At 28.3% G+C, this 21,096-nt stretch overlaps 1 protein-coding gene across 4 annotated transcripts in view; it reads left to right on the top strand.

The window, feature by feature from the left end:
- The window catches only part of LOC105845233 (mucin-2), a 135,210-nt gene that overhangs the window by 15,714 nt on the left and 98,400 nt on the right, over positions 1–21,096 (top strand). For 2 of the 4 annotated variants that reach the window (XM_065801521.1, XM_065801520.1), the window contains exon 2: positions 16,243–16,313. The gene's annotated coding sequence lies outside the window, so the exon portion shown is untranslated. The remainder of the gene's footprint in view (positions 1–16,242; positions 16,314–21,096) is intronic. The other 2 variants (XM_065801522.1, XM_065801523.1) reach the window with 1 other exon arrangement.

The raw sequence follows: 21,096 nt of genomic DNA, 5'->3' as shown, positions 1-21,096 counted from the left end.
CCAAAATCTTTTCACTGTTGCAAACTTCTAAAAGAAATCGACCACCGCTCATTTGTCTATACTTACTAAAGCGTAGCTCCAAAGGATCACTTGTAACCTGGAAGTAAGAACAAATGTATAGCTTTCTTCAAACAAATCATAAATAAGAGATGCAGTTGCACGTAATGTTGTGATAAGAGCATGAGAAGTTTATTTGGGTAAAGTAAAATATTCACATATTGACCAAATTTCAATCCAAATTGCAATTTCTCTATAAAATGTGGGTTTTTTTATCTCCTTTTACAGCAGCTTTAAGATATTTAGGAAAAGATGAGTTTGAAGATTTTCAAAGTGTTGATCTTTTTCCATAATTAATAAATTTGACATCAAAATGATTTACACAAACAGCTGAATATTTTGATGGAACCAAATCTTTTCTATTAACAAAGTATATCCATTGTTCTCGCAAATTAAATTCTTCAGGAAAAAGAAATGTTAACTTTTTTGGACCATTAGAATAACCAGTTTTACAGTTTGTAACAACATATTCATTAACCATTTTATTACTAAAACAAATCAAAAAAATGTAACACAGTTTTTTTAAATATAAAGTTCACTTACATTTATTATTGGAATTATCTCCACTTAAATAACATTGCATAGAAAAGCAGTTCGACTATATACAGTAATAATAATAGATTGTCTGTGTGTCTATTTCATTATTCCACTCTCTAATGGAATATAATGAAACAGGCAATCAGTCAAAATAAATTCACATATTAATCAGTTCAAATACATTACATATTAAATGACTATAAAAGCATAAACCAATGCATGCAAGCAAATATTTATATAGTAATTGTTACAAATTATAATTCAATATTTTTCAACACCTTTGTATAATATTCACTGGTAAATATATTGTTATTGTTGTTGTTGTTAATAAAACCTTTCATACATAATTTGAAATTTAAAAGTTAGCCGTAAAAAAATTGGCCTCTTAATTTTTTACGGAAAATACAACAAATCAGGCCGTTTAATAACAGTAGGCCATGCTCCTACAAAGGATGTATTTATAGAAAGACGTTTAAAATTTATATTCCATTGTTTTGGGATTGTTACAAATAGCAATAGCAAAACAATAGAAAACAGTTGTTTCACGTGGAAGTTTATTTGATTATACATCAAAATGAGAACTGTCTCATCCATCCATTTAAATAAAAAAAACTTTATTATGTAAAAGAATTGTGATTAATATATTTTACTATTTTGTTAAAAATTATTCTATGTATTCAATTACCTATGTATAAATTCTGTATAACGGTATAAAAAAAGTTATTTTATTATATGATTATTCTAAAACTTTACTCTTGTAAAAAAAATACGAAAGTAGTGAGACAAAAAAGTTTTGATCGTCAAAAATGAGAAGTTTAAACTTCTTACGGAAAGAAGTTAGCAAAGCAAAAGTGTCGGTTAAAAGTCAGTTTGTTCTGTAAAATTATTTTTAAAAAAGACGCTAATAATTATAATCGGTAAAGAATTTTAGTATTTGACGTGCCTTTGATCTATAACAATGCGTTAAACGTTCATCCTTTTATACGTCCTTAAGTTCACTGAAAATTATTAGTATTTTAAATTCAACAGGCAGAGTAGTCATAGTAGATATCAGTCATAGTATATTTCAGTCATAGTAGATTCAACAGGCAGAGTAGTCATAGTAGATATCAGTTATTAAATTCAATTCAATTAAATTCAATTCAATTTTATTCAAATTCAATTAAATTCAATTCGATTCAACACAATTAAATTCAACAGGCAGAGTAGTCATAGTAGATATCAGTCATAGTAGATTTCAGTCATAGTAGATATTTCAATCTTATTATTTTAAACTTTGAAGACGCTTCAATAACACACTTTAAATTTTAATTAACTTATTAAAATTTTTTTTACTAACTTAAATAAAACACATTAAGTTTATCTTTCTTAATTTACTGCTACCAGTATTCATATTTCAATATCAATCTTTTTTTAAACCATTTTTTAAACCATCTATTGCTGCGTACCATTTACAATTGAAGTAAAAAAATACTTTTTTATTAAAAAAACTATTTCTTTATTTTTTTAATTATTATATCTTAAAAATTGTTCTTAATAAACCAATTATAATTTTTGTTTAAGAAGTACCATTGTTTCTTATTCTTTTTTTATAACGGGGCTTATTCCCACATTTTCCCCACAATAGCAAGTTTTCTAGATATACACCTTTTTGTTAAGCTGAAAACAGGTTATAAGTATAAGTTATATTTTGGAAGTTTAAATATATACAGAGTGGCTCACACAAAATTAAGAAAAAAATATTACCTAAAATCTTGAGTTATAAAATTAAAAAAGGTATTATCATATAAACTTATTAATTGTTACCATAGTTTTAAAATGCTATGTTATAAACCATATTTGTAAATATTTATCATACTGATGTATATTTCATTAAACACCCACTAAATATAACATAAGAATGGTCATAATGAAGTTTTTGCAAATAAAATACAAAGATCATTATGGTACCTTTACTTTAATAATTTCCTTGAAAATTGTTCTCTATTCCTTTAAATTTCAGATATCAATCGCATAATTTAAAATTTAAAATCATTAAGATTATGTGTACATGGATTTTTAATTTGACTACAATAAAAATTAAAAATGATAGAAAGTTGAAGCTTTTTTGTTTACATTATGTATCATTGAAAAATTAAATTAAATTACCATTTGTTTCTTTTTTTTTTGTCAATTAAAATTTGAATGTTTGATAAAACTAAAGCTAGCAAACTTTTTTTAATCTTAAATATTTAAAAGATTTTTTTCGATGCTAACTTTTTTTTGTTTTTAACTTTTTTTTTTTTGTTTTGATATTTAGTTTTAGGTTTATGCTTGATTGTAATACGCTATTGAGTGCAGTTATGGTATGTAATGAATTTAAAAGAAAATTTACTCACAACTTTGGTCATAAGCTTTTATTTAAAAACAATCATGTCTGCAAAAATGAGTAGTTTATTTTGATGTTTAATTTGTAAATTAAATTTTTAGTCTTCTATACAGAATTCATCAATCAAATTTTTTCCCAATCCTTTTATTAACTCGTCGCCTCTGTCTGTTTGCCTGTGAGCCTTGTGAATCTTGCAATCAATTTTTGAATCACTTCCTGATGAAAGATTTTCTTCAAATTTTGCATACATACTCTTGCTTGATGACAATACAATATTCAATAATTAGTTTTGCAATAACTCAATTAATTGAGTTAATTTTAAATAAGTTTTTTTTTGTATGGAAAGAAGAAGAATTTTTATATATTTTAGTATATGAATTGTTTTCCTACTTATACGTGCGTTTACCTACTTATACGTGCGTTGGATAAGACGTTGACTTCATAAATGGAATGTCTAAGATTCGAGAACCGCCTCTTCCTGAATTTTTTTTGTTTTTTTACACAAGCATACAGTCGAATTTTAATAAAACAAAATAGTAATATCAGAAAAATTGCAAAGTTTGTGTTCTGATAACATATAAAAGCATTGGGATTTAAAAATTCGTTTTAAATTTTGCTTGTTTCTTATTGAACTTGATAAGAGTAAGATAACGTGTTAAAAAGTAAGAAAATGTGTTTAATGTGATAAGATGACGTGTTTAATGTGATAAGATGTTAAAACTTTTAAAAAGAGTTAAGGTAGAAATCTTTTTAAGGATAGACGTTAATTTTATGTTACTGGTAAAAAAATAAAATTTAAAAATAAAAAAAACAATAATCAAACCGAATTTTCACTTGTTTTAAAAGATATTTTATTCTTTTACGGCTTGTTGCTGACCCAAAAAGAAAATTCCAATTATGCAATATACTAAACTAAATTATTTATAATAGTGAAAATAACCAAAACCCATTACTAAGTGTGTTTACAATACGTGGCATATTTACTGAACTCGTACATACGCTAACTGACAAATGTCTTTTTAAAGTATACACATATACATAAAACCAATATCTAAAGTCTCATAGCCTGTAAACTACTAATAAAAATAACTTGCTGAATGCTTTGATTTATGTTTAATTATGCACGTTGCTATAGAGTTCTTTTTTTGCTTCTCACTAAAATAAAGATTGAAGTTATGTTTTTTTTCAGTTAAAGAAGTCGCTAAGCCACAAAACATTTATTGTATGTTAGGTACATAATTTTTACAAAACAATTTTTGAAGTTGCTTTAAATTATCAAATAAAATTGTCAAAAAAATTTGCTACAAAATCATGTAGGAGAAGATAGGTAGTAGTGAATCATTGATTCCATAGCTAGAAATGGGAGAAAATAAGACCTCAAAGTATCACCAAGTATTTAATCTATATGCAGGTGACTTATAGCAACATACTTCATTATTTTCTCTACAAAAGTAAAGTTTTTGCAATTTTTCAAAGGTCTTTAAAGAGCATGCTGATTATCTCGAGACATCAGATATCTGATGTCTCGAGATAATTAAAACACAAGATAATTAAAAACAATAACTTATGCGTAAAAAATATTTTATTTAAAACAAAATATTTGTTATGCATAAGTCATGTAGTTATTGTAAATCTAATATTTTAAATCAGTTGCACAGCTTGGGGGGACCTATTCTTTCACGGGTAGAAGATAAATTGTTCCTACGCCCGTCTTATTTGTACTTAAAAGATATTTTTACGTCAAAAAAAGTTTTATTTTCTGGGTAAAATCATTTTCAAGTTTGACTTTGAGTATTTAATTAAAAAAATTTTATGCAACTTTAAAGTGAAGCTTATTATTTCTAAGTGTTATAATGTCTTGAATGCGTAAAATAAAGTAAAACCCTCAATTGCATACTTTAAAAGGAAATGTTTCCTGTAAAGATTTGAAATAAGTATTAGTTTCAATCCCAAAGAAAAAGTTATTAGAGAAACAGTATCTCCAACATTCGATATCGGAAAAAAATGCGGGTCGATAAAAAAAACTTACCCTATTATACTAAGAGAGTATTCATAGACAAATAAGAGTTTGAACAAATGGAATTTACTTTGGCTTGCTAGGATGTTCTTAAAAGATAATGGGAATGGAAAGAACCCGATTGTGAGAGATATTTTAAATATTGTGCTGTTTGTCATTAATTTTGAACCAACAAAGTATGAGCTCAGTAGCAATCCTGAACAACTAGCGTAGAACTATTCAAAAAAGAATGTCGTGTTTTGTAAGTTACAAAATACGACAAGTTTGTAACAATAACATTTAATGTTTGTATTTAGAAAACGCGCTGTGTAACTTTTGTTACAAACCTTACTAAATAAAACAACAATTTAGTTTGAAATTGAAAAACTTTGATTTTTCAAAGTTTTTTAATTTTTTTTTTATGATAAAAACGATCTTTCTGATACATGCAATACCTAAAAATATTACTAAAGCTTCAGTTATGTTGGGAATGTGCATTCGATTTGCGACATAATTAGTAACTTTTAAATCCGTTGCGCTTTTAATTGTATTTTATCACTTATTGAATAAATAAGCCTAAAATGACATTCTTCAACTAATCTTCTAAATATAAACCAATTTGAGTTTTTTTCTTTTTTCTGTTAATAATAGCTCAGTGCTTTACAATAACTCTCAATTCTGGGAGTTTGGAGTTTGGATTTTCTAATTTAGGCATAAATTTCACATTGTAATATTTATACCATACCATAGCTAGTTTACAATAACGACTTGAAGCTAAATCAGGCTAGAACGCAGGTCTGTTATCGTGTAATTTAATGAGAGGTAAAAGGCGTTTTTGTAAATACTCTTTAACATAAATTTGACCAGAAAGTGTGAATTGAGAAATGCAAGCTGCTGATTTTTTGCCTCAACTGCAAGTAGCTTGCCAAATCAAGGCTTTTTTAGCAAACTTATCTTGTTTTGTGTATTTAAATTTTTTATCTGCTTTTCCTCCATATTTTGCAATATAATAGACAGCACCAGGAATTCGCTACTGATCGTACTTGATATAAGTTTCATCGTCTTCAATAATACAGAAGTATTTAGAAACAAAATTATTATACAATTTCCTGCAGCGGTTTTTGTACTATTTGTTGAGTTTCAGATCGTTTGGGCACTTTTCGTGCTTTGAAAGAATGAAAACCATGTTTATTTCAAACTTTTACAACAAAACTATGAGAAAATCCAAAAATTTTTGCGCGTTTTCATAGGCTTGGATTAATCTTAAAACTATTAACCAGTTTTCTAACTAGTTTTATATTTTAAAATCCTCCTTTTTTCCACCACCAGATTTGCGTTTGATCGATTTTGTTTGAGAAAAACGTTGAATTACACGATTAACAGTGTACGGATGTATTTGATACATCCGTACACTGTTAATTAAATACATATTTTTTTCTGCTTCTCAATGCAGCCACGACAACAAACTTGAAAAAAACCTTTAAAACAATGTAAGATCTCATTCACCTGCCTTCTGATTAATTTATTAAACTAAATTCTTTTGTATAAAAAGTTGCAGTAAAAGGTAACAAACATAGACTAATGTTAAAAAATTTAAAAAATGTTCATAAATACTTTGACTCTTTAATTTAAATAAAGCAGTTACACCATAAATTAGAAATATCAATGTTTATTGTAAAGAAGATTTGAACTAGATAAAATCTCTTGATTTAATACGTTTGATGTAGAAAACATCTAACGTATTAAATCAAGAGATTTAATACGTTAGATGTTTTCTACATCAAACGTATAAAAAATACAATATATTATATTTAACATATTATATTTTTAATACGTTATACAAATACAAATTTGAGTTGCAACGAGATCAAACGTCAGTTTTCACGCCAAACGGGAATTTCGCTTGCAAAATGCCAAATTCGATTGCAAAAACTTTTTTCTGTGCCTACATGCCAATACCATTTCATTATTTTTATTTAAAATGAGCTCTTGATTGTATGTCAAAATAAAATATTTATCATCTATGCAAAGATGACATCTTTTTGAGTATGTGTTATAGGGTTGACATTAAATTACACTCCACTTGGTTATCGGTTTAATGCCTGCTTCTTTAAGTTTCCAAGTTTCCTTAAAAAAGTTCAGTGTCCTTTTTCTACTTGACTAAGTTAACAAATTTTATGTAGTTTGTGAACCTGATTTTTAAGAAGTTTTCGCTTATACCAATATAAGATTTCCATGATTGACGTTAGGTAGTGTAAGAGTAGCCTAATAAACAATATTTTTAGTTAGGCATTGATTTTCTAAAGTACATGTAGCTCTATTTATACTGTTGCAGCTTCTAACATTATAGGTATTTTTATTGCGTTAAGTTTGTTGGTTGTGTAACTTAATAATAGTATTGATGTTAGGCATGCAGGTGTAACTTATTTTGACAGTGTTTCTGTAAAAAACCTTGTGAAACTTGTGGTGCGCTGGAAAATGTAAGTTGATGAAGTTCAAGAAAAGGTTTCCTATTTTGGTGACAACGATTTTACTAAAGAGGGGATTAAACCATATGATGTTTCGTTTGCGTCTATTAGTATCACGATTAGTTTTGAGTAAATTTAAAATAGGACGATATTGGATATTGTTGCTATGTCCATAAGACATAGCAATAATATAAGACACTTAAGAGCTTCTTTGTAAATAGGAGCAGAGTTTTTGAAAATTATTTTGCTGGAGGAGTTTGATAACAACCTTTGTTCAATAGAGGTCGATGTTCAATAGAAGATATAATATATAAAAATATCAAGTCTTAGCGAGAAAGACTCATCAGAAATGAATGATCAAATTAATAAAACTTCAATTTATAACAAAAATTAAATTACAGGAAGTCGCAAATGTCTTAACTATTGTAAATTTTTACACATTTGTGGAATTTGCTGACATTATTATAAAAAGAATTCTTTAGAAATGGTTACTTATGCTTTTTTTTTTTTTTTTAATTTTTAAAGCAGGGTTTAATGTAAATTTTATTTGAGCTCATTTATTATTATAGCTTTTTGGGAGAAACTTACTTTCGTGCTTACATTTAGAAATTAATTCCGATTTTTTGTTTACTAAGCATTCTTGGTTTGCATGTGTAATTATTTCATGTTGCATAGTAAGCATTTTTTGGAAATATTGTTATATGCAGGCGCTGTTTTAAGGATGGACCAATTTAGTATAAAATGATCAATAAATTTTACCTTTTAGTTCCAATATATATATATATATATATATATATATATATATATATATATATATAAATATTTGTTTGAAGAGATGATGAAGAGATGAACTACATATTACAGAAATGAACTTATTTTGTAATAAGAGTAAAAAAAATTTTAACAAAATAACATAATGTATTTTTTACCTAATGATTACTAACGCATGAAACTTTTAGTCGTAAACATCATTGTTTACTTGTAAAAGTTAAGATTGCCTTCTTTTTATCATATATTTTTGGTTGCTTCAATATCGGCAGAATTCTTTTGTTTTTCGCAATTCCACTCTCAGCAGGAACAAGAAGAAAAAACATTTTTACCATCATTTCTTTTTTGAATAATTACTTCCATTGTTACAGTTGTATTTAAAAAAAAGCTTGTTATTATAAAGAAAGAAATCAGTGTCTGTTGTTTTTTATGTGATGGTTCCGTCATGACTTTTTGCACTTGTAATGAAATACTATTCGCAGGATTAGGTATTGTAAGTTAGGTGAAAATGTGCTAATGTATATATATATACAATTATTATTTCAAAAAAGACTAGTTGCTCCCTAGAAGTTTGTAAAACGTAGTTCGAAGCTAACACGTTACGTTATTATTTTAAATACAAAACGTTAATTGCCCTATAGCGGCTTAAAGACGTGATTTTAAATAAGATAAAACGTGATGAGACTGAAACCCCCTAACCCCACACTATTCCACCACCCTTATATATTTATATTTATATACATATACATATATATATATATATATATATATATATATATATATATATATATATATATATATATATATACATGCATACATAAATTAGTAAAAACACTTGTTTTTTTAACGACGGCTTGTTTCTCCATCAGTAGGTTCATCAGGAATGAAACATATATATGTATATATATATATATATATATATATATATATATATATATATATATATATATATATATATATATATATATGTATATATATATATATATATATATATATATATATATATATATTATATATAAGAGTATGGATTAAACCTCCGGGCACTTCTGCTGTAATATAGATTTAAATTTCAACAATGACCAGATTTGAACCTTAATTTGGTCTAAGATGACCAACGTAGCTAGATCCTGGTTCTTTCACCGAGAAATAGTGTTTTTCTTTACAATCATTTTTAGTAGTATTTACTATTTAGTAGTATTTACTATTTAGTAGTATTTACTACCTACTATTTTTGTTCACAATGTTTTGTCACGTTGGCCGTTGAAGTAAAGACCTGTTAAATGATAATTATCAATGCCCGAACTTTGACCATTAAGCTTTTGCATGGTTTGATACCTTCCTCTAAATATTTTGTTCTTATCAATCACTAAAGATGTATCAGGTTCAGTGATTAGGCCTATGTCGTGCAGAACGCTAGAAGCTATGGCTTGTGTGGCTTGAAGCGATATCCCAAATCTTTGGCTTATTAAGGCGGTGTTTGTAAGTTTCCTTCGCATTTGCAAAAATGATAAAGTCAATTCTCTGTGACTATAGTTGAATATAATTATAAAATATAATTAACTATTTGCATCTAAAAGTATCAATGAAAATGTATTTTTATGATCACGAGAAAACAGTGTATATATTGATTTTTAGGTAATTTTAGACTTCTTGCCAGAACAGACCATATTGTCCATGTAGCGTGAAATTTTGCACAATAATTAACCATACATAGGTGCAATCAGGGCCGTAGCGAGTAGGTGTCACGTGGGGAAGGGGGGTAGTGCCATTATAACTTTTAAAAAAAAGTTTAAATGGCACTTCCCCTATAATTTAACTAAAAGAAAAAAACTTCCGACTGATTAATCAAAAAGGGTCAAATTTGCTGACTATATAAACAAAAAAATCATCGATAGATGGAGGAGGGGGTCACCCCTCCCCTCCACACATACACACACACAAACGCAGCCCACTTCCCTTAATACACAGGCCTTGGGTGCAACTTTTCACTTTACCGCAAAGTACTGTGACATTAAAAAAATTTCAAACAAAAATTAAATATTTTACATAATTTTTAAAATTTCATGTCCCAGGAGATAATCTCCTGAGGTGGTGAAATAATAATGTATATATATATATATTTATGCATATATATATTTTTATATATATTTATATACATATGTATATATATATATATATATATATATATATATATATATATATATATATATATATATATATATATATATATATATATATATATAATATATATATATATATAAATATATATATATATATATATATATATATATATATATATATATATATTATATATATAATCCTGTAATCCTGCAGTTAATAATTTTATTTTTTTGATAATTGCGCTCTTTTCAGTTGATATATATGTATATATATATATATAAATATGTATATATATGTATATATATATATATATATTAGGGGTATGACTAAAAAAAAAATGTAAGAATTTTTTATTCCCCATGTAACCATGAGTGGAGAAATTATATTTATAAACATAAAATATATTTTTTTTATGTAAATTGTCAAAAAAGATCACCCCTCAAGCTGAAAATAATTTTTCCTATCTTTTTAGTGAGTTATAAATTAGAAATATAATAGAGAACCCAATCTTACTCAATATACGACTGTGATCACAAACATCATAAATTCTACAGGTTTCTTTACGAGATAACTGAAACTTTTAATAACTACAATTTTCGATTTGAACCCTGTTGGACCGCGCGGAAGTGCTTCAGCATTTTATAATTGGTTTTTTGTATATAACCGGAATTGTCTTCTTTAACTTTGTCAAACTGTTATCTTGTGTTTTGAACATTATGTCCAAAAATAGAGTTGCTTCAAACAAGAATAAGAAAGTTTGGGAATCAAATTTAGTAAGGTTTGAAAAAGCTAAAACTTCCAGAAAATGTACTACTGTTGTTAAAAGTATTAGTGAAATGAATAAGATGCCAACAGAACAGCGTATCATTGATCGATTTAAAAGTTTGTCATCAAATGTGAAAAGTAGAAAGGAGAGAATTGCAATTGTGGCTGAAGAAACTAAATTGCTATGGAGAAAGCTAAATATTCCTATTCAACAAGAGAAATCGGCAGCAGAAAGAAAAATAGAAAATGTATTGAAAAAACTTGACAAAGATAGTCGAAAACCCGAAACTCAAAATTTTACACGATTGTTTGACATAACCAATGAGAAAGTTGAATGGTTGTGTCAGGAAGATAAAGAATTTTATTGTCTTCAAAAGTCAACGAATGGAAGAGCTGGATATTGTACCACAATTAAAGATGCTGAAGGTATTCATCCAAGAAAATTTGTGTTGATAAAGAAACAAATGTCCATCAGTCAAGGACAAGATTTTGTTGAATCAGCTAGTGAAGGAGAACCTTCAGAAAGTGAAGAGCAGTGTTCCAGCAGTGATATTGAAGCTGAAGGTCCTTCGTCATCATCTAAAAAACAAAAAACAAATTCAGCAGTAAATTAAGTGATTTCTGCTAAGATTAGTACCAAAAAAGCACATAAAGTCTGTAAAACTCTTTCAGAAAGTGGTATTTCTATTCATACTCCAACGCAAAGTGGTATCTACAAAGGTGTTATGAAAGAAGGAGAAAAGTTGAAAGCAAACTATATGGAAAACCTAAAAAATGAAAAGTGGTCTTTGCACTTTGATGGAAAACAAATAAAGAAAATGGAACATCAAGTAGTTGTTTTGAAAAATGAAAATAGAGAGGTTAGGCTTGCTGTTCTGGAAATGATGAATGGAAAAAGTGAAACAATATATAATGGGATAAAGCATGTTCTAGATTAGTATGAGCTGTGGCCAGCCATAAAAATGATTGTATCTGACACAACATCTACAAATACAGGATTAAGAAATGGTGTAGTTACACGGTTACAGAAACATTTTAAAACCATTGGACAAGAAAAGCCTGTTTTTATTGGATGCCAACACCATATTCTAGATACTCTTTTGAAACATGTCATGAATGACCTTTTTGAAGGATCGACAATGTCACCATATCTCCATTACCCTTTTGTGACAAGGTTGCAGCAAGATTACGAGAACTTGAAGCTATTGTTTAGTAATATTGGAAATCCTATGACAAAAGTGAAGCGAACTCGCTGGAGAGATGACATGGATTTCCTGAATCACTTAATAGCATGTTATAGAAAGTTTAAAAGCACAGGTAACTTTCCAAAAGTTAATTTCAAATCACTTTCTGCTATAAGCAATGCAAGGTGGAATTCGAGAGCCATTTTTATTCTACTTGCTTACATTTTAGTACCAGAATACCAAGAATCAGAATCAGCTCAAGCAGCATGTGACTTCATCTGTGGTTCATGGGGTGATATATGGTTTGGGGGTCACTACTTCAATCCTGCAGACTTTGTTAATCTATTAGAAGCATGCAATGAGCATCCTAAAGCATTGAAATCATTGAAAAGGTTTTGGTCCACTGAGCCAACACCAATACCAACACAACGTTCAAATATATGTGCAGAACGTGCTGTGAAAGTGATGCAAGACTTAATGCCATTATGCCATAGCATAGAAAAACTAAATATTAAATACTTATTGTCAAATACACAGTAGACAAATTTTAATTATACATGTTTATTGGTTTCTATAAAGTAGTGGAAGATGTGTTGCAAAACTACATTTTTCTAAAAAAATTTACAAATATTTATAATTGGGGGTGAACTTTTTTGACATATAGTAAAAATGCTTGTTATTTTTCTGATTTTTGCACAAAATCTCCACTAAATTTAGTATGGGGATATAGGGTTGCAAAATTGTCATATCCCTAATGTATATATATCTTAGGAGGCCGTGCTCCATCTATAAAAGAGTCAAGTTCTCTTTAAACTTAAATCATGCCAAAAGTAATCCAAATTATGAAACATACAAAACCATCCCCACCACCGAACTGCTTTAATATATCTTTTACTAATATTAGTCTGATGCGGAGCAACCTTCCGCCAGTTGAACTTTACCTCTTGGAGATTCACCAGACTTGCTTGCTCTTAGTAAGAACAATTTAAATTCTGCTGTTCCTACCTCAGACCTCAGTGTTGATGGGTACTATCCTTTGATTTTCGAAAATTCCAATAGTGACATGCTTGTCTTGGGGGTATAAATACGCATCAATTCACCTATTTGTCGTGAAACCAGGTTCAAGTCTTTTGACCATTCTTTTATATGCTTTCGTTTGGCACCTCTTTATATTCACACTTTTCTCTTTTTTTCTTTATCTTTCTCCTTCTTCCCAAGACTTCACTCTTTTAGATGTAATTTCTGATCAAACTGACCATGCCGTCACTCTTTACCCCTCTGCCAATATTGTTGTTATTGGTGATTTTAATGCTTATCACACTGAATGACTTAACTCTAATACCACTGATCCTGCTTGTACTAAAGCCTATAACATCTTCATATCTCAATTTCTTACTCAGATAGTTAGCTTTATGACTCGTTTTCCTAACAACCCTAATTATTTACCATCACTCCTTTGATTTGATCATTGCACTACTTACTATTACTCTAAAACTGACTGAAAATCATCAGCCAAGAATGGTATCTTTTACTCTTTCTTGTCGATTTCAAGTCAAGTCTCATTCTACTCCATGGTTTTCACTCTCTTGCGCAGCTGCTGAATCGAATTGTAATTTTTTTTTAAAAAGAGCAACTCTCCTAAGAGTAAAAAGCTATCTATTATTGCAAGAAATTGATGGAAAAAAGGTGATGTTTGATGCTAAGCTCTATTATTCTCAGTTCATTAAATCTTGTATCTTATCTTAGAAGTTAGGCTCTAGAGACTTTTGCAAAGTTTTTAACAGCTTTATCATTAACAAGGGAAGGTCTAACATTTCATCTCTCATTCATTGGACTGATCTTATTACCTTTTCCACGGATAAGGCAAAACTAATTGCAAAAAACTTTTCTTTGAATTCGACTCATGAATCTTATTGCCGTTTTTTTTCATTCATTCCAATTAAATAGGTTAACCCATTCTTAGACATTCAAATCACTCCGCTTCGATTGCCAAAGTCATATCTCGATTAAACTCATCTATGGCTTGTGGTCCAGACAACATTCCTGTCACAGTCTTACAAAATTATTCACCAGAACTCTCTTCAATTTTCTCTAAACTATTTAATAAGTGCTTGACTTAATCTTGTTTTCCTGTCTGCTGGAAAATGGCACATGTTGTTCTAATTTTCAAAAACTCTGGTGAACATTCTAACTCATCCAATTATCATCCAATCAGTCTTCTTTCTGTTATTAGCAAGGTCTTAGAGTCTTTAATAAACAAATATTTCACATCCCATCTTGCTATTAGTCTTGACATATCTAAAGCTTTTGACAAAGTTGGGCATGTTGGTCTTCTCCATTAGTTTGTTTCATTAGGTGTATCTGTGAAAGTTTTTGAGATGATCAAGTTGTTTCTTTCTAACCGTTTTTATAAAGTCAACCTTGAAGGCCAATACTCTTCTCTTTTTGCAGTAACTTCTGAGGTACCTCAAGATTCTATCCTTGGTCCTGTTTTGTTTCCTTTCTACATAAATGATCTTCTCGACAACTTTGCATCTAAAGCGGTTCTTTTTGCTCAACTTTATACTCTTGTCTTGACAAAAAGTCTTATCTTTTTGATCGTTTAGAACAGTTAGCCGATCTTGAATCTGATATCACTTCTGTAACTGATTGGGGCTCGCAGTGACTTGTAAATTTTAAGTCAAAAAAAACTCAGTTATTTATTGAAAACAACTATCACAATATTGTTGACTTTCCTATACTAATAAATATCAACTCTCTTAATGAGTTCTAGTCTTTACGTCTTTTTGGGCTATAGTTTACTTTTAACCTTTCAAGGAAACCATATATAAAAATGATTACTAAATTAGCATCCGCTAAAGTTGCCTCTCTTTATCGTACTCGTCATTTTCTTACTTCTGATTTCTTTCTCTGCTTCTACAAATTTCTTATTTGTCCCTGTATAGAACACCGTTGTCATATTTGAGCTGGTTTTTCTAATAATGCTCTTTTTTTTTCTAGAAAAGGTTAAAAACGCATTCTAAACTTAGTTGGAACCGCTCTATCTGCTAAGCTTGATCCTCTTTTCCATTGTCGTAAAGTTGCATATCTTTCTCTTTTCTACAAATGCTATCATGGTCGCTGCTCAAAGGAGCTGTCATCTCTAGTTTCATCAACTAAAACTCATATCGCTTGACTTGTCATTTAGCAAAACCCCATTCTTTTACTGTATCTGTCCATGCATGCTCTAAAAACTTTTATTCCTCTAGTTTTTTTCCCAGCACTTCGACGCTTTGGACCTCTTTCCCATCTTCATGTTTTTCTGACTCATATAACCTTCAACTTTTCAAGTCTTCTGTTAACTGTTTTCTTGCTCTTTAACTCTTTTTTTTTCTTCCAATTACTTCTAACTTAACAGTTTTTGCTTACAGCCTTGTTGAGAGTGAATCGAATAAAAAAGGAAAAAAACATCGCTCTAAAATAATTTAATTTTTTTGCTTTACGCGCTCTTGTTCGCAGAGACTTTAAAAGTTCTAAAATAAATAACTCAATACACTAAATTTTTCAAAATAAGTTTAATTTCTTTAAAATTAAGATTAAATTTTTTTATAATTGTTTTTTTAATTATTATCTTTTTATTTTTGTTATATTAACATTATTTGCATCACTTCATAGCCCAGGAAAAAAAGTTTTATAGAATTTCTATAAACTTTTGGAACATATGGTCTATAGAAATTCTATAGAATTCTATAAAATTTCTATAGAATCTCTGTTAATTTCTATAGAAATTCCAATAGAACTTTTTTTTCTACTTTTTATTATATAGAAAATAAAGTTTTGTAGCAATTTCTATAGAAATTAATAGACATTCTATAGAAGTTTTCTAGAATTCTATAGAAATTCTATAGACCATATATTCCAAAAGTTTATTGAAATTCTATAGAACTTTTTTTTCCTGGGAGGATATGAGTTTTTCATACATTTTCTTTCTTTTTTTAGATCTTTGAAGATATGCTAACTATAAGCGTAAAATGGTTGTTAATTTATTATTAAGTGTTTACTTATTTAAAGTAATTATTTAATTTTTTTAATACTTTGCATTTAATAGATACACCCGAGCTCGTACTCGTATCCCCGTAATCTGTACAGGCTTTTCCTGTAATATAACTACTGTTCATGCTAACTTCTTTTTAAAACATGTTTTAAAAACAAAAATGTTTCAAAATCAAACAAATGGTTTTGATTTTGAAATTTAAATTTTAAAATTTAAAATTTTGACATTAAAATTTTAAACTTTCTGCATTTTTATAAACTTGTTATTAAAATCGCTCAGCATGAAAAAGAATACCAAACGCTCTTTGTCAAACTCATTATTAAAATTAAAAAATTTTCAAAGCAATAAAATATAACTATTTAAAAAAAAAAAGTGAGTTCGCCGATTTAAAGTTTTAGCATTTAAAAGTGCACCGAAGCCGTTCGAAAAAAAAGTCAATATTAACAATGTTTTTAGTATGAATAATATGATATTTGAATAAAAAATTGATATTATATTCTATATATACTAAGTTTTATATCGGATAAAATATTTATGCATAGGGGATATGATATCCTAATATATAACTTTATAATATATGCAATATTTTACTAAGTTTTATATCGGATAAGATATTTATACATAGGGGATATGATATTCTAATATTTATACATAGGGAATATGATATTCTAATATTTATACATAGGGGATATGATATTCTAATATTTATACATAGGGGATATGATATTCTGATACATAAAATGATATTATATTCAATATTTGAAATTTTGAGATTAGTTCTGCACGATGGAACTCTAGAACAAACCTATATAAAAACCGTAGCGCTAAACTACAGAACTCAAGATACAAAAGCGAACAACAAGCAGTTTAATACTATAAATACTATATAATGGCTTTTCATTCGAAATATTTTTAAGGGTTCTAAAAATTGACTCAGCCTAAGACATCCGATGTTGTAAATCCGAGACTTTAGGTATATCCCCCTAGACTTGTCAAAAGTATGCGACACCGTTAATCATTAGATTTTACAAGAAAAACTAAAATATTATGGAGTATGCCATGAATTGGTTAGCAATTACTTGTCTGATCAAAATTAGTTTATATGTCTAAATAAGGGTTTTCAGACAAAAAAAAAATTAAAATATTATGTGGGGTTTTACAAGGCTCCATCTTAAGTCCTCTACAGTTTTTAATCTTTGTCAACGATGTATATACTATTTCTACTATCATATTTGCAGACAACACAATTTTATTTTATTCTCACAGTAACATTATCTCTCTATTTCTAATGGCAAACAAAGAACTAAAACAAATATCTAACTGGCTTAGCGCTATCTTTAAACACTAATAAAAGTTTTCCTTATTCCATTCTAAACGAAAGTTTTAGTATATTCCTACATCATTACCAATGCTATATACAGATAATATCGAAATTGAGCGCTCTTTCACAAACAAATTACTTGGTGTTTTAATAGATGAAAACAAATCCCGGAAAGTTCATATTAAATATATTCGCAATAAAATGTCAAAAATTATTGGTATTACATAAAACCCGCCAAATCTTAGACAAATCTACTCAGCTATATTTTGCATTCATTCATAGTTACTTATCATATGTCAGTATTGTTTGGGGTAGTACAAACAAATCTAAACTCGAATGTCTCCTCAAGCAACAGAATCATGCAGCAAGAATTATTTACTTTCAAAACTAAAATCAAAATGTGAGGGTAATTTTAGTTATAATTTTCTTTTATTTAAATAAAAGAAATTTAAAACTAAAATTACCCTCATTAGAAAGAAGGAGAAGGCGAGGTTTTTAATCCAAATGTTCAAATTAATAAAGCGAATTATGCATAAACCAACTAAATATTTAATTTTATTGGTCGAGCAAAAGGTCATAAACTAAAAATACAGAAAGAATCAATAAAACACACAATAACTGCAAGTTTAACAAAATAAGACATAACTTTTTCTCTAATAGAGGTGTAAATGACTGGAATGTACAAACACAAGAAATCATTCAGTCAACAAACGTTAATCAATTTAAGAATCGCATTGATAAACATTTCAAATTTTAAACTTTAAATCTCAATTGTTGTATATTGTTTTAATTGATATTAAATTTTTGGCTATTATCGACTGAACATTTTACAAGCCTGAGTTGTAAACTTAGAGAAGCCCATACCGCTCAAAAAATTCAAAAAGAACATTACTTAACATAATGCCAATTTCGATTGGTAATAATTCTTTACTTGATTCTTTCTAACAATCCACTACTATCCTCTTTTTAATTACCAAAAGTTCCTGATGATAAGATTTTTTCTTCTTCAGGCTCTCCGGTCTTGTAACTGCTCTATATGATGAAATGTATTTGTATTTAATATTTTTAAATATTTTTTATGACAGAAACCACTATATTTTATTAAATATTTAGAGGAAAGCGTAAATGAAGTAGCCACAATTTTAAAAATTTCAGTTTTTATATTAGTCAACGTAGCCCAATTTACAGCATCGTGGTAATCAGGGCAATTTGTATTCAAACTTTTATCCAATTTATCTTCAATCGCTTCTTTTGCTTGATTTGTTCAAAGATCAGTTCTCGATTATTCCAAATATTCTATACCAGTTTCTTCTTCTATGAATTTTTGAATTTGTTGTGCAACAAACTCATTCTTCTCGTTTTTATTTAAGTTTGAAGATCGTTGAGGTAAAACTTGAAAATAGTTTTTTATAGATGAAATATTTGTTAATAACACTATCTCTGACTTTTTTTTCTACGCTAATTGACAGCTCTCATAATCAGACATTTGTTTTTGTGAATTAATTTTTCAAGGAGAGGTTTTATTGCTTTGTAAGCTACGACTTTAAAACCATACATAATGTCACGAAATAAATCTTATTCAATTCGATTGTTCGAAATTAAACTTATTATATTCAGTTATACTCCGTTCATATTGACGGTAAAGTACGTTTCATTTAGAATTTATTTTAAAAGCTTTTGAAAATGGTACTGTAAAAAACTGTATAAAACAATATGGCGAGGTTGTTTTGTCAATATAAAAATATTGTGTTATATAAAAGTTTTAAGACGAAACATGTTTTATTGTCAGTATAAACAGGGGAATTAGATTTGTTCAAATTCAATCATTCTTGTTAAGATTATAAGAAAGAAAAATCGAAGATCTTAAACAGATATTCTATATCCTATACAAAAAAGTAAAGAAAATGTTTTTTACAATTTTCATGAGATTTCAAATAAAATAGATTAAAAAAGCTTTGTTCTCTAAACTCTGCAGTGCTCTGAGATCGCTTGTACCTCAGGACTAAACTAGCATATTTATAACAAAAGTAAAGTACCGCAGAACTAAAAAAAAGGATAGGTAAAGAACATCTATGACTACACTATAAACAAAGGCAGTAGTTTCTACCTTATGATATGAGATATACCTTTAGTATGGTATATGTCATATCTCATATTTAATATAATTTCCAACCTTCTAAAATCATTTGTCAAACAATTTTATACCTTGAAAAGTAAAAAATTGTACCTTAATAAAATTATATCACATATCCTACACTAAGGTAAAAATTGTTTTTTTAGATGGTATAGTTTAATGGACACTCGTTTTTAGCAAGAATAATTCTTTCTTATCAAAGTTGTTTCTATGTGTACGATAGTTCATTTTTATATCAAAATTCCTCAACTTACCCCTATTAGTCAAGGTAACACATTTGGTAGACTTTAAAGAGAAATGTAAGACTTAGAAAAAATTAACTATCCGATAAATAAGGAAAATGTTGTAGTTTACCATCGAGTTGCTCTGACATCTAGGTCTATCCGAGAGTTCTAAGGTCTGTAGGCTATTTTTCATTAGAGGTCATATACAACGATATTGGATAAAGAAACTTCTGCTCAAGGATTTCTAGAGCAACAACGCGTGACGTTAGCTATTTCCAACACGTCCTTAAAAATGGAAGTCACTGAAAAGAAGACTCTTAAGAGTTTAACGCCGTTACTTAGGGAATACTGAAATTGACTTCAGATTCAAGATTCCAGAAAATTTGTATAAGGCAAGGTTGATGGTAAAGACGTAGGGTAACGAGGGGTAAAATGAGACACTTAAGCACTAATTTATCTAATACAGGCCGTCTTAGAACTTTTAAAAAAAGAACTTAATATTTTTCAAATCTTCTACAATCCTACTATAACATTACAAAACATGAGTTGCAAAATTGCAGTGGTTTGGTCACCAGAGATCATTTATTGACAACACCTATCCTGTCTCATTTTGCCCCGCTATGTGGGGCAAAATGAGGCAGATTTTTTTATTAAGTAATTTAAATAAATAACGATAAACAAAACAGAATTTTAAGAGGTTTAGCATGATAAACATTTTATAATATAATAAAGCTAATAATAATACATAATATATAATCAAACAAATAAAATATATAATCAAACTGTCACTAGTTAATCAAATAATCAAACACACTGTCACTAGTCACATAAATCACAAAATGCTTCACTATTATTTTGAAATTAACAACAGTCTAAATGAGTTCATCTTGTACATTTTAAACATTGATTTTACTTCAATACTTTTGCAGCCATACTTCATAATCCATTACAAAAACAACATTCCCAGTTTTCAACACTTAAACTTTCAACTCTTTCTTTCCTAATGCACATTTCCCTTTTCTAATGCACATTTATTTTCAGTTTTTGTTCTTTTATTTTTTTTGATTTTTCAGAGGATTCGAATAGCAATTTTCTATAATGTGATGTTGTTATAATTTGT

Source organism: Hydra vulgaris, chromosome 07 (genome assembly GCF_038396675.1).
Source record: "Hydra vulgaris chromosome 07, alternate assembly HydraT2T_AEP".
In the NCBI taxonomy this organism is placed as follows: Eukaryota; Metazoa; Cnidaria; class Hydrozoa; order Anthoathecata; family Hydridae; genus Hydra; species Hydra vulgaris.
This window is presented reverse-complemented; position numbering and strand designations above follow the sequence as displayed.